General features: G+C 37.9%; 1 protein-coding gene across 3 annotated transcripts in view; it reads left to right on the plus strand.

The window, feature by feature from the left end:
- The window catches only part of LOC147884084 (uncharacterized), a 36,541-nt gene extending 26,349 nt beyond the window's left edge, over nucleotides 1-10,192 (plus strand). For 2 of the 3 annotated variants that reach the window (XM_087398285.1, XM_087398287.1), the window contains 2 exons: nucleotides 1,793-1,869; nucleotides 9,833-10,192. The gene's annotated coding sequence lies outside the window, so the exon portion shown is untranslated. Of the gene's footprint in view, nucleotides 1-1,792; nucleotides 1,870-2,512; nucleotides 2,597-9,832 lie in introns of those variants that run through there. The other variant, XM_087398286.1, reaches the window with a different exon arrangement.
- Nucleotides 10,193-15,915: the final 5,723 nt, after the last annotated feature.

Here is a 15,915-nt window from a genome sequence, read left to right on the forward strand (position 1 = left end):
ACATTGATGAGATCTCCTTAGCCTATAAGACACATGGACATGATTGCTTGGCATCGTCCTCTTTTGCCTCTAGAGGAATGCGTGTGGGAGACATTGATCAGCGTTGCAACATTGAGCATTTCGCTTGCGCGTTGCAGCCTAGTGATGGACCAGCATTGTATCCCACCCGCAGCCATTTTGTTCGCCATCTGGTAGGATATCATCTATACCCTACGCGCCACTTGGGAGTGTGGGACATTGGGTTTTAGAGCGACTGTTGAAAGGTGGGAGCGCTTTTGCAAGGCTTGGCCTGCATGCGTTTTTGTATGATTGATTTTTCTAAGCATTAATAGAAGGTTTATTTCTCTATTGAAAAAAAAAACTCACTTTTAATGAGCCTTTTTGTTTGAATGGCTATGACTTGGAAGCACCATGCATGGAATACAGTGAGGTATATTGTAATGAAGTTACGCTCTCACATGTTAATGTTCTACTTAACTATTTTAGCCATGAATATCGATTTCATATGTTGACCTTTCATTGAACTATTTTGGGCCTTAATGAGATTCATCTTTGGCCAACAAAGTTTGGCTTTTTTTTTTGTGGATCCGTGTATTTCTCTATTTTAATATTTCTCAATTTTCAAGGTCTACTTGTATCATATGCAAAACCTTTTGACTAAGATTTTGTGGATAAACAATATTCATGAGCAATATTCATCATCACTCCAAACTTTTGTATGTGGATCCTTGCTAGTTGAAGTATTAGCATAAGGAATCGCTTCTAGTTGTGAAGTTAATCAATATTCTCTTTTGGTATGTGAGACCATATAATTATACTATGTGGTCTATACATATTTGTTGGGCGCTAATGGTGACGGTGGGAATGCCGTAATAGCTAGTCCCTCCTATGCAAGATGGAGTTTATGGTTTTCAACTTTGTGAGTGTGATATTGATATTGCACTTTGTTGTGCTTTCAGAGGACGACTTTGGGCAGTTCTTGGATTCCTCTAGATATTCTTTTTTGGTATGAATATGTGCTCAAGCTACTCGTTACACGTCTTACATGGATAAAGTTGCATGTTCATAACTATCTTCTTTACTATTAGATGTATGTTTAGAGAGTAAGCCATTAGTTAGAGACTCTCTAAAAGTTGGTCTTGTTAATTGTGGCATGTTGTTTTTGAAAATTTGCAACCATAGCGTATGCATCGGGAGATGTTTAGATGTTCTTGGTACCATTAGTGTAGTTTGCAAATGGACATTCTTGGTATAGAGGCATGTGTCTTACTAGAATTGAGTAGAAATTAAGAGTAGATAAAGAGAAATTTAAGTTAGAAAACTTGTAAATCAAGTAACTCTCAAAGGAGCTTCATGATTTTAGAGCAAGATGTGGTGGCAATGGGTTGAAATTCTTTTTCACCATCTCTGAACTAAACCATCTAGGTATATTCTGATTTTCTTGAGACTAGCTTTCAAGTAGTTAAATTTGGAGACTTTATTGACTCTATTCAAAATATGAAGTTTGTTGGCCTACCCTTGTTTACTAAGTGGCAAAAAAACATTGTTTTGTAGTCCATGGATAGAAAAAGTAAAGTTTGACTAATGGATCTTTGATCAAGTTAAGCATGACAAGTTAAGTTGATCGGTGCTTACATATCAATCTTGGTAATGGTTTTTTTTTTTTTCAACAATCTCGTAGTTCATTTGTTATGATTCCTTTGCCATTGTTCTTGATCTATTCAACACATCCAATAGAACATGTAATTCCTAGTATTTTTCTTATATTTGTCCCTACGATACTTGTATGCAGCCCTCCATTGACACACAAAATTGATACTTGAAACATTGTTTCCTCATCAACAAGGCTTTATCGGACGTTCTTTACAGGTATTTGCTTTGCTTACAAGTTCATCCAATAGAGATGAGAGCTTTTTTAAAGCAATTTGTAGATTGTGGCATGAATGAAGTGACTTTTACTGTCTTTGTTTCAAGACTTGTCGATGACTAACAAACACCGGCCTCAAGCTTAGACATTTGAGAAGTAGACTTTCCTTCACCTTTAGCTCTTTACAGGGGCTTCAGTTGGCTCACCTCATGAGGTAGTCACCACCTCATTGTGTTCAAGTTGAATTGGCATCTGCATTAGCCTTAGGCTAGGCACGCCCCACACTTCATGACACAACCACTATGTTTGTCACTTAATGTTACCTCCTTTTGACCTCACCCAAATCTTCATTGCAAGGGTGCAGTGTAGACTTGCTAAGGTAGCTTTTATCTATAAGCATACTCGACCTTAGGTCTTCTTTAAAAATCTATTATAACATGCCGTGCTTTGAAAGTATGTTTGCTCTTGATTTCATACTCTCCTAACCCCTTCTTACTCGTAATTTTCTTAATCTACTTTCACCCTAGCCTCTTCTTTCATTTTATAAGATACTATAAACTAGGTTATGGCACGCTTTTCTTCTCAGATTATATAGAGGCCTATTAATATGACCTCCTTGCTGCAAATGTGCTTGTTTTTTGGTAGGAGGATATTATGTGGTGGAGGGGGACAATGAGTCCATTTAAATGTGCGGTACAATTTGAAACTAAACCCACCCACAAACAAGGGGTACAGAGCTAACTAAAAGATTAGTGTGAGGGAATATTTTTTGTCAAGGTATGACATTTCAAGGTATGATCTTTGAAGTATTCAAAACATGATGTTTCCTTAATGGTGATTCAATGTACCTTTTTCCTACATTGAACGTTGGAGATTATGTCAAATTCTTGTTATCGAATGTCAAGAGAAGTACTATTAGATTAATCCTTAGTGTTTTATGGACTTTAATTTTTATTAGGGTTATGAGTTACTTAAGGTGTAGGTGCGATGAGTAGGTTGAGGCTTAGAGAGAGAGAATTTTTTCCTTTGTGTGATTCTCTAAAACTCCATGTTTAGAATAGCATGTAATTAACGAATGTGGTAAGTAGGGTGAGGCTAATTGTTGTGGTATGATAATGAACTTTCTATGTCACATTAAAAGCCAGTACTTCATGAAACATGAATTGGAAAGGGACCAATCTTTCATGAAGTATGTATGGAGCAAAATTGAGAAGTAAGAAAGTTTTAAAGAACATCATGTGAAAGTTTTTCCTTATGGTAGTTGGGCTTTCATGGTTGGACATTTACTATTTTGGGGCCATTGTTTGAAGAATTTAATTGGGAGGCAACATAGTAGGTTGACAAGTGTTGTGCATGAGGGAGAAGAAGAAAACAAAGTAGTAGAGTATGATACGATGGTTGAATCCGCACATACAATGCCAATGAATGAGCTAAGCTTAATGGCAAATCATTGCTATCATAATGATAGCCTTGTATGGGGAAGAGAGAGAGAGAGAGAGAGAGAGAGAGAGAGAGAGAGAGAGAGAGAGAGAGATGGCAACACTTATATTGTTTGGTGACCTTCTCACTTGGAGGATCAACAACCTCTCTTAGATTGGGCATTTAGAGAGCCTCAAGACATAGCCAAGCGAACAACAATCAAGTGTACCATATGATGATGAAAGATAACCGTTAGATCACTGCGAAACGATCACTGCGAAGGTTGGTACACCTAGAAGTGTAGGTATTGGTGGAAGTATGTACTTTGGTAGGTTGGAGGTCTAAGATCCCATATGAAGGGAATTTGTTATCTAGTGTATGTTAGTTGGAGGCCTAGCCATGAGAGAGCAATTGCGAAAGTGGTGGATTGCTTCTGGTCATTGTGTGTTTTGTACTACATGCGAAGAAACCTCTCTACATCTTTTTGTAAACCTCAGTATCTTTTCGCAACGAATTTCTTTGCTCGCATCCGGATTTCATTGACTGATAATCCCATAACTTTTAAAGACTGGGTTTTTGGGAGGACTCCCCATGAGCTTGATAACCCATAATCTTCGATCTTCTTTCACTTTTTCAAATTTTCAAGTTTGTGGCATATCTGGTCAACAAGGATTGCCTTCATACTTGATACAAAAGTTAGTATTGAATCTCAGATAGGTTGTATTAAAGGGCTACAATTGTGGCAAGTCTATTTCTTACGGTTAGCTCATTTGGTAGAGAATGGCACGGTTATATATTGGATGAGAGTATGAGTCTATTTCTTAGGATCTGATCATTTGGTAAAGAACATATATTGGATGAGGTTCTACCCTTGTGGTTCGGAGCAATTACTGAGGGAAAGATTGGACATCACATGGCGGCCATGTGGCCATCTGTAAAATCTTTATATATATATATATATATTGAGAGAGAGAGAGAGAGAGAGAGAGAGAGAGAGAGAGAGAGAGGCCTCACGGGCCTATGAGACAAAGTACAATAAAATTTGTATCTCATAAAAGCCACTATGGATTGATGCAAGGGCTCCCTAGGGCCCATGCTGAGTGCTATACTAAAAACCTAATGCTCAAAAATCCTGAAAAAGAGTAGATGTGATCAACTATGATCAGCTGACCTTCAAACATGATATGCCTCCTATATATATATATATATATATATATATATATATACATATATTGAGAGAGAGAGAGAGAGAGAGAGAGAGAGGCCTCACGGGCCTATGAGACAAAGTACAATAAAATTTGTATCTCTTAAAAGCCACTATGGATTGATGCAAGGGCTCGCTAGGGCCCATGCTGAGTGCTATACTAAAAAACTTATGCTCAAAAATCCTGAAAAAGAGTAGATGTGATCAACTATGATAGGCTGACCTTCAAACATGATATGCCTCCTATATATATATATATATATATATATATTGAGTGAGAGAGAGAGAGAGAGAGAGAGAGAGAGAGAGAGAGAGAGAGAGGCCTCATGGGCCTATGAGACAAAGTACAATCAAAGTTGTATCTCATAAAAGCCACTATGGACTGATGCAATGGCTCGTTGGGGCCCGTGCTGAGTTTTATACTAAAAAACTAACGCTCAGAAATCCTGAAAAAGAGTAGATGTGATCAACTATGATCGACTGACCGTCAAACATCATGATCTCTGTATCTGATGGGCCATCTGAAGATTAATACCTTGACTCTTACGGCCCCTGTGAGTAGAGCTCTGAGATAGGTTGGATCTCCATTGTGTGTGCTTTGATTAGTCCGTTGTGCGTGGTCTTTGTTGCTTTGGCTCCACAACTCCTTGTCACCTCTTCCCACTAATCCACTTTGCCATCATATTAGCTAGGTCCGCTATGTCGTGGTGCAAACTCAAAATTGTAGAAGTTTGTGGCATGCCACTGTGCTCGATCTAGCTTTATCTTCCTTATCACTGTCACTTCATAATGTTTGATTTGTCTCAGTAGAGTCTCTCTATGTGATTGCATCTCAATCAAGTAGAGACCAATGCACACTTGATCACGAAAGTGGATCAATCGAGAAATTGGCCAAAATCCATGTCCCTTCTAGAAAAGGCAATGATATTGTGCATGAATTTGGGAATGCACATAGGAAGTGCTCCTCTGTCTCCACCTCCTCCAATGTGCATAGCATGCAGATCCGTTAGTCTCTAAGTGTGCACGTGGCTCTCCTTTTCTCGATCCTCAGTTGATGGGACGAGAAACACAATCGCCCAATAGCAATTCTTAATGCATGCAAGACTTGTCTATCGGGGGTGTGATAATTACTCCATCCTCGGATACTCTCAGGAATTGATTGTGATAGAGTTAGAGCTTGGTGGGGAGCTTGTGTCCCCCTCGCTAGAGATGGAGTAGGTCGAACCGTATGATATGGTTGTCTCATCTCGTGCGATGTAAGGGGAGGGGCATCCAAATCATATTGAAAAGACAGAAGTCGATCCATCTTATTACTTTGATTGGCAAACCATCTAGATATATGTGCTATTGGCCAATCTTGTGGAGGAATCTAGTGCCATTCTCGGTAAGAATGGTAGTCTCTAGCTAGGCAAGGCCAAAATATGATGAAGATATTGTCATTGTTTGAAAAATGGCATCCATATAGAGTGGTGTCATGGCAAACTCTGCATGTACTATTTGATGAGAGACCGAGGGATTACTCCAAATGATCTGAGATTCCATAAGTACCTGTAGCCTCTCAAATTTCCTCCACTCAGTCAGCCGATTGATCACTCTCCTAGAAGTGCATTGCATATCTGGCTGTTCACCGAGGGATCCTAGAAATGTGCATGAAGTATTGTCGCTTTACTTGAGCCAAAGCTCCATGAGCCGTGCCTTGGTTTGATGAATCATCATGAAAATTGGTGCTATGAAAATTGCGCCTAGGTAAGTGTAGGACTGTATGATCTCATTGGCTCCCTTGGTAATCGAAACTGTGTTGCTGTAATACCATGTGTCGTCGGTCTTACAAAGGTTGATTGTCAAGTCTCTCTCTTTGGGCCTCTAGATGTATTTGTGAGCTTGAGACAATATCATTTGCGCAATGAGAGAATGATATTTATCTAATGAACTAGAAAACTATTATAATAGGATTTACCTAGGAGATAGTATTAATAAGTTGAATTGTGTTACAATAACATTTTACAAGTAAATATATACTTGATTGTCATGCATTTTGATGACTATGGTTATGTGTGTAAAGATACCATGTCATGTTGTCCATATTCTCGTTTGTAACAAATTATTTTGCTTTGGTACAATGTACAAAGACTTGAATAATTGCTACCACAAATTGTGAAGGAGTAGCTAGTGTATATATAAGTCTTATGTGCACCATGTCACCAATGGACACTAGAATTGATTTAAGGTTGTAGTAGCTAGTGTATATATAAGTCTTATGTGCACCGTGTCTCCAATGGGCACTAGAATTGATTTAAGGTTGCATTGCATACTAGGCATGGCTTAGGGTATGGCTACAACTTGTAAGTTGAGTATCCAAATGAAAGTTTATTGAGCTTTATTCAATATAGTGCGATGAACTTGTCGAGGCAAAGTATTTAAATTACCATAAAACTCATGTACACGTGATGTATGCCTTTGGAGGATTGTAAAGATACCATTTCATGTGGACCAAGCTTGTATGACCAAACATGGTTGCGGCTTGTTGATAAGCCATTTTAGTAGGTCGAGTTAAATATTATCAATACTAATCATGGTTTATGGGCTTATAAGATTTTTGCCATCACTGCACCTTTCTCTCACGAATCGTGGGTTTCCTAGGATAACTTACCTTACCTCTCTAGGCATTAGAAGGATGACATCTAGATGCCCAAAATAATACCCTCTCTCTCTCTCTCTCTCTCTCTCTTTACACACACACACGCACATGTATGTATGAAGCCATTATCACCTCTTTCAAGATTCATAGGATGAATGGGAGAAAGTGCTCTTCTCCATTGTATATTTATGCATGGAAAAATGAGTGATAAAGCTTTAACTTACAAGATTCCATTGACATTTACCATACAAGAACATGTGACCTTTTGCCATCTTATAGTAAAATGTTCTTTTGAAATAATGTTGGATACTTCCTTCGAATGAAAATTTTGAAAAAAGTAAAATCAACTTCTTGAATTTTCATGATGGTGCTTGTCAATTATATATTATGGATTCAATGTCATCTCAAACGTAGTACCGTGGTGTGGCATCCTCTTTGTTACATACCCTTGCGAAAACACAAAACATCTTCCTTTTGTGGTGGCCTTTCCTTGGTGCTTGCTCTTAGAGAAGGCTATCATTATTACATTTGGAATGGGTTTTTTGGGACAATGGGGAAGATCATTCCTACACACAGACTTTAGATAGGTCGATAGGTATGAGATTGCCTTGATAAAATTAGGACTACCTAGATGTTTTAGGGTTGGACAGAGCACCACCCTTACTGTTGCGTCTCTTTATTTTATTATCATGGTTGACTAGCATGTGTATATTCCTTCTTATGAAGTTCACAAAAGACTACACCTCATGAATTAGATCAAGCACACTCAATAAGTGGACTAGTAATCTTATATACTTTGATAAAAGAGCAAAACGGGCCCCGTAAATTGTGCATTTGCATTTTGACAATAAATGTCAAGTAGCAACAAAATACGGTTTTTCTTGCTTCATGGCTTAACATGACCAATAACATATGGATCCTTTGGGGGTGGGTACGAAATCGTTTCATAGAGTATGAGGGACTGGAGTTCCAACCTTTCCAGTAGCACTTAGTAAATCACATAAAAATGTGTCTACATCTGTTGCTTGGTAAATGCACGTGGTTACTCAGCTTGGCTCCTTCCTTTTGTTTAATCATACGAGTATGTTGGTACCCAATACAACATTCTTTTCTATAAATGAACATGGCTAGTTGTTGACACATTGAAGGCATGGCTACTCATGGTTGTTTTCCACTTATGCTAAAGGATCCCAAATGCTTTATAATCTAAAGTCTAGGATTTAGGAGTGGATAGAGAGTGGGGAGCTTGAGAGGGAAGAAGGCATGTTGTATTGATCTTATTCTTCCTTGTTGTAGGTGGTCCTTTTTTATGTGTACTAGTGTGGTATGCCATAGATAACACAAGAGGATAAAAAATTTTGCTTTATTTTTAAGAAAGTGATCTCCTTCATTTAATTCGAACTTCAATGTACATGGATGCAGTAAAAAAAGCAAGGGTACTTGACTTAAGTTAAATGAATTTTAGTTGGGGAGAGGATCTTGTTTTGGAGTACTAGATCTCCTTCTTTCGTTTATACACAGGTGAAACAAATATGTGTGTGAGAGAGAGAGGTGTGTGTGTGTGTGTGTGAGAGAGAGAGAGAGAGAGAGAGAGAGAGAGAGAGAGAGCATACTCTAAGTAGGATCTCTAAGTCTATTTCCCTCTTTGCATACATATGTATATGAATTTGTATGTTTAGCATAGTCCAACTTTGTATGTTCAGAAGTTAGTAAGCAGTGGGTTTACCCAAGAGATTCTAGAATCTTTCGAAACCCAAATGACAACTTATGCTTGGGTACTAATGAAAACATAAGCATAGCTTTGCTTATTAAGTTCTTTTTCTTTCTTTTCTATTTTTCTCATTTACTCATTTTTCAATGTTTCCTTGCTTGTTTTATGAAAAAGTTCAATTTTTAAGATTGGATATATTATAGTCTTATGACACACACACACACACATGTATGTATGTATAGAGTCTATTTGTGTGTAGGATCGTGTATGAATTCCTTTTCGCTTTTAGAATTAGTACTTTCGTTAATGGACCCTACTACTTTTAAACTTGTGTGAGTTCCGGCTTTAGTCCAAATGTTGTGTTGTGCTACTTTTAAGTGGTATATGCAAATGACATTTCCAAATTAGCTACATTTGTTTTTTGGAGTGCGTAAGAGTTGTGGGAGTGGACTTGGTATAACTATGAAGGGTATTGAGTGTAGTTTTCATAATAGGAATTAGAGAGGAGGGCCATGTGTGAGAAGGTGGGTAGTGGATTGAAAACATGGAATAGTTCTTTGGAGTAAGGACTTTAGGTTACTTCTTGAAATGATAATGACAAGGTTTTAGAAGGTGTACAGGTGGGGTATATAGTATTTTATCTATGAATATGAAATCACAAGCTAAAGGCTTTAGTTTAGAAAATTCTATATCACAGTAGCACGTTGTGAGAGGTGGTGGTTTTAAGGTGGGGAATAAATAGGTCCTTTAAGAGTTGAGTATGGCCTTTTTGTGAGTGCGGATATTTTTTTCATCGGAAGGGTGGGCAATGCTTGATTTATTTTAGAGGTATGCTTTGACTAGAATAGTTTAAAATTGTCTAAGAGCAACAGCTCTTCCCACATTATTTTGAGAAAGGGCATTGGAGTGTGAAACTAGCAACCATTCATGTGGTTACTTGGTTCTTAGAGAGATTGTTTATTTGTTTCAATGTGTGGTGCTTGGGTGACACAGGTGGGATACTTCTCGTATACAAGCAATGAGTGATTTTATCTCATTTGGAGTATATAGACCATGGTTTAGTTGATGCCGTTGGTTGGCATCGTCAAAGTCTCAACCATTGGCCCAAAATTTTCGAGGACATGAGATGAAGCTCATAACCAGGATGTGCTTTAAGGATGAAGGGATGCATACGCTCAAAACTCTTACATGCCATCTATATAATTCACACTAAGGGCACAAGGGAGTATCAAACCACCACCTAGTCATGAAAGGGAGATAATAAAGACAAAACAGGCCGTCAACTCCAAATTCCACGTGGAGGCCCTTGTGCCTTTAATCTTTGTTGTTTTTAATGCTTATTTCATTTAAAATTTTGGGAGGTCTCAGTCGAGGAAGGTGTATGCCTCGTTAATCTAGAGGATTATACACGAGTTAGATAAGGTAGAGTATGAAGGGCTTGCTTATGGTCATCTTAAGGCAACAAACATAGATTCACATTTTAAATAGTACGAATTGTAGTCCAAACACCACTCTAAGATATAACAAGCTTGCAACTAGACACACACACAAGCTATCATGCTTTGAAGTGGCCTCTCCTTTATCTTTGTTCTTTGGTTTATTATATTTTGCTACATGAGGGAACTTAAAGGTTAAGAATTGTAGTCCATGCTTGTGGCTCTATATGTTAGCCGCAAACCCCTCCATCCAACCCCCTTAAAAAAAGAAAAAAAGAAAGAGTGAGAGAGAGAGAGAGAGAGAGAGAGAGAGAGAGAGAAAGAGAGAGAGAGAGAGAGAGTTTATTAAAGTCTCCGTAAGACCGATGGGTGAGAGAGAGAGAGAGAGAGAGAGAGAAAGAGAGAGAGAGAGAGAGAGTTTATTAAAGTCTCCGTAAGACCGATGGGTCTATGAGACTGTGAGAAACCTAATACAATAAGCTAGAAGGGTGGAGCTACTCAATGAGCATCATCACTCATGCTTAATACTATGTGTTACATAGTCATAAAACGAGAGAGAGAGAGAGAGAGAGAGAGAGAGAGAGAATGCTAATGTTTATTTTCTTCTCAGTCTTACATAAATCTTTATGCTTTTTGGGCTTCTCAATTGTTGCTTGTATTGTAGCTTTATCATCACAAGAATTACAATTTCTAAAGGAGTACAACTCTTGAAGAATGACTTTGTTTGTTTGTTTTTTTTCGGTGGGTCTTCAAATTTTACTCAATGGGAAGTCATAGGTATTGATAGGGAATGTACAACATGCAATTAATTGTTTGTTGTACAGTGATGCCAAATCACTTGTTACTTTGTGCTGGTGCTTGTTTGCATCACCTCTTATAAATGTTCTCATACATGTAGTATGATTGTGAAATTGTTGGTTAAATTGTATAAGTATTGTTTGTTGGTTGTGATTATGAGAAGTGATGTTATTTTGTCACAGTTAGAGATGATGCCAACTAAAATGTCGTTTGTTGCAATTCAGTAGCACCATGCTACATGGAAACCTTTTGTCATAGCATGATTCTTTGACTTGGGCTTGATAAAAATAGGGAATCCTACTTACCTTTTATACCATATATCTTTGTGTATAGTTACATGGCTATGTTGATATTTTCTTAGCAAGGATACGAGAATTGTTTATCTTCCCCCCCACGTTTACGATTGTGATAGTAAGCATGATTGATGGGTCTTTGTTTTCTAAGGCCTTGCAAAGGATCCTTGAAGTGCAGAAATAGTTATGCACATGCTCGGAATGCACTACCACCTTTTTTTTATTTTTTTGGGTTATAGGGGAATATATATGTTTGTTTACTAAAATATTATTGGTTAGATGTTTCCTATTAAAGGATTTAAATTGCAATGCAAGATTTATATAATCCTCTTACATATTTGGTGTCATATTGCTTCCTTTTGAATCTTCGACGCGTGTTGAAATAATGCGACGAGGGTAGTGTCTTGATTCTACTCTTTGGGGGATGGAAATGGACCAAGTAACAAGTGGCCTGATGCACAATCTTCTTTATAAACAAAGATAGGAAATTTCTAATAAAACATTCATTTCTATCTTCATCTAAGCTAAGCTCAAAATGTATACACAATTATTTGCTGGGATGCACTGAAAATCACAGATGGATGAACAATTGTTTTCATGTATGTTGTGATTCAATGGATATTTATTTTAAGATGTTAGATAACATGAAAATTATAAGTGTTGATAGCCTACTATACTATGCATAAAACCTTGCATATTGGGTAAGTAATGTGTTGTCTATTGTTCACATTTCTTCCCTTGATATGTTTATTTGGATGTTTGACACGAAGAGATTTGGGAGACTTTCACTCATTACAAGGAAACCTCTAGGTATGTGCCCTTTGTCTCATCTTTTGTAACATGGAAATTAAAAAAATATTATCCTAAAGAAAAGGTTTCAGCAATCTTGGGCTGACTTGGGGTTCAAGCCCTCAAAACCTATAAAGTGATAAGAGATCTGATGTTAGCGGTTAAAAAAATTTAATAAAATAAAATAAAAGCAAAACAATTGACTTTCATTAAGAGGTCTTCCTTTTGTTTCTGTTCTTCCTTTTTTTAGGTGATGATGTTAATTGTTGACAAATACTAACAAATGTTTGTCATTTTTGCCCTTGACTACTTGGTTTGCTTGAAGTGGATGGGTGGGTTGAGAAAGTTCCCATTGACTCTCTCTCACTACCATGACAAACAGTGCCTTAGGATGGCCAATGCTAGTGATTGTAAAGTATGAATATTGAGCATGCTTTTTCTTCCTTCCATAGTTTTACAAAAATTTGCTCATTGTAGTTGACAAGGTGTTATCCAAGCACATGTATTGATCTCATTCTAACATTGATTACAATGGACATGGTGATGGTTGTAATAAGTTCATGTGTGTGTGTGTGTGTGTGTGTGTGTGTGCATGTGCGCGTGCACATGTGTGCATAAAAAGGAATGATTGTAAAGTTAGTATAACAATATTCAATTGTGGGGGCGCCACTGAGATGAATTGTAATGGTTGCTCTCTTGCATATGTAAGATCCCATCGAACATGAGAGGGAGATCAATTCCTTAAAAGTTTTTGCCATTAGTATGCGTGTAGCATTGTAATATCTTAAGAGTTACTTTTATGTGCCATTAGTATGCTTAGTTTCAAAAGGACAGAAGGAAGTTCCTACAAATCATTATTGGTTGATGGAGATGTTTTATAATTGATGAATGAGTAAAGTTCATGAAAACATTTCTGCGTGCACAAATGCAACATGTGCGCATGCGCACACACACACACCATTTCTTGACAATCAGGTTCTAGAATTGATGTTCCTTATACACCAAATTTTTTAACGAGTTGTAAAGCTCGTTGCTTGATTTGGTCAAAGAATGATTCGCTTTATAGTAGCCAGTTCCTTTTTTTTTTGTACATGGCATTTAATTAGTCATAAGGTGGGGAAACAATGGGGCCAAAAGCATTAAAGTAACCTCATAAATTTCATGGCATATAGCACATGACCACAAAGGGTTGCTATTTTGGTCAATAGCATATAATTGGCCTTTGCTTTTTGATTGAAGAATAAAAATGTATGCACGAGAGTGGTGGAATATTTGATAGTAACAAGTGACCCTTAATTTCAGGGCATAAGGAATCTAAAAAGACATAAGGAATTGGAAAAGGCAAACGGCCCTTCATTTCGTGGGTGACCCTTTATTTATAGGGTTGAAACCTCTATAAATAACACCTAGTCTCCCTAATATTTCATGACGGGGAGAAGAAGTGGTTTGACTGTCAACTCGTGGATTGCGTGACCTCTAGCTTTGAGTGCGCGGTACATTCTCTGTAAAGGTATGAGCAGTAGTATATCTTTAAAATCTACCTTTATGTGTAAGCATGTACTTACCTTCCATGCATAGAGTAGAGGCGCAGGTCTTTAGGCTACATTGGGGACCAGCATGGACCGCACGCACTCACACGATTTGCTAAGTGCGAGTGCAATAAACAATGCACATAGGAGTGCCATCAATAGAGCCTGCGCAGGGCGCCGCAGTGATGGTCCTTAAAATCCACGGGCCTTGGGATACAATGGAGGCTAAGTGGACTAGTCGAGCGCACGAGTATCCTAGACTCCTATAGTACCTTTATTGGACTGTGCAGAGTGGGGAAGCTATGCATGTACTAGGAATTGGACTACTCATTGAGTAGTCCAAGACATAAAGCGTGGGTCGAATCCCTAGATCCCTCGAGTCTTGTGGCCTACGGTGAGTATGGAGTCCCTAGAGTCTGCACTACGGCATTAATGGACTGTGCATAGAGCGGCACACTACGTAGTACGCAATCCAATGCATTTTGCGAGGGAGTATGGAGTACGAGGGACCTCGGGTCCTATGACCACAAGCCATGGGAGGAACATTAAAGACATTTGGAGGACCTTAGGCTTTACTTAAGTTAAAAATTAATAAAAGCTATTCGTCTAATTTGTCTAGGTCCTTTAAGCGGACCTTACGACCTATTATTTATGCCTTGGAACCGGGATACCTTTTAACAAGACCAAGGACAGTTGTCCATGGTGGCTCTTTTAGAGCCCGTTATGCCTTAAGTACCTCATGGCCTTTTGGGGTTTTTTTTTTCCTTATAAAAATTGTTTTTCATTAGGTTTGTTAGAGAATTAGAATTTCAGAGAGAAAAGGCATTACCAAGTTGGAATTTCAGAGAGAAAAGTATATGCATATATTTTTCTAATGGCATTAGCTTTTTGCTATACCTTTATAAAGGGATATTTAATGCGTGGTCTAATCTTTTACTTTATGTTTCGGACTTCGATAACAAGTCCAATAATGCTATGACACCTGTCTTCCCTTCTGGTTTAAGATATCCTAACTTAAGCTTGTTGGATGGTGGCAGGTATTAGCGTTGCTGGTTGAAGTATAGTACAAAGGTTCTGTCATGGAAAATTTCTTTATAATCCTAAAAATATTCTCTTTTTAGGATTCAACCATATTTTTGTCTCTAGTAATACCTTCTTCGTATATCATTGATGTAGAAATGTTGTTCATATATTCTTGGACCTTCTTGAGGGTTTCTAATCTCAATCTTAAACACACACAAATATTGCCATCAAGGTTTGGTCACCCTGATTCCTTGATTATATGACTAACAATACATCTTATGGTTATTCTTCAAATGGCCCTACAGTGGCATGCTAATCTGATGGACATAGGATATTTCGACAATCTGTCGATTCCTAGTCCAGTAGTACAAGCTACTCTGGTACTCATCGATAACAAGGAGATACACAAAAAGATCACTGAGCATGACACGGTGGCCAAGGAAGTAGGTAATAACACATTATTACATACCCTTGGCATTGAAGAATCGTCTTTGGTCCTTGATACAAGCCGAAAAAGTACAACAAAAGCCTATGCACTACTTTTTGAAATGGAAACTATGATAGATGAAATCATTTCCAATGATGATGCCAATGTGTGTCATCATGAAGAAATGCTGCCTAGAATTGAAAAGGCTCTATCTTCTACTGTTATACCTGAGGTCACTACTGAACTCCTTGGTTTAAAAAAATTACACACACACACACACACACACGTGCAAGTGTGCATGCATGCACACATGACTCAAGCACATGCATGTGCACATACACACATGCACAATTGCATATGCATGGATACCAGTATGCACATAACCATATACACTCCTAAATGCACATAGATACACATGCACTAGGAACTTATGCAAACATTTCAAAAAGAGGTTGGTTGCATCTTATGGCACCATCAATGAGACGAGAGTGGCATACTTACAACCACTCATGTTCGGGCATGAATAACTCCATTGGGCACCTTTGAAATGGAAGAGAATTGCAAGACTTGCTAAAGACAAAGAAAATGATTTTCATACGCAAAGGAGGTTTAATATATAGTGCAAACACATGGGTAAAAAGAATCGTGATTGAACAACACCATATCACATAAATATACCTTCATTGATTAAACACAAGTTTCTTTAAACAAACGCAAAGCAAAAATAGGTCAATTAGCCTCGAGGAGGGAAGGTCATGCTAAAGAACCTAATAGATTCCTA

Source organism: Dipteris shenzhenensis, chromosome 27 (genome assembly GCF_047967505.1).
Source record: "Dipteris shenzhenensis isolate YYH24624 ecotype China chromosome 27, Dip_SZ_1.0, whole genome shotgun sequence".
Lineage (NCBI taxonomy): Eukaryota > Viridiplantae > Streptophyta > Polypodiopsida > Gleicheniales > Dipteridaceae > Dipteris > Dipteris shenzhenensis.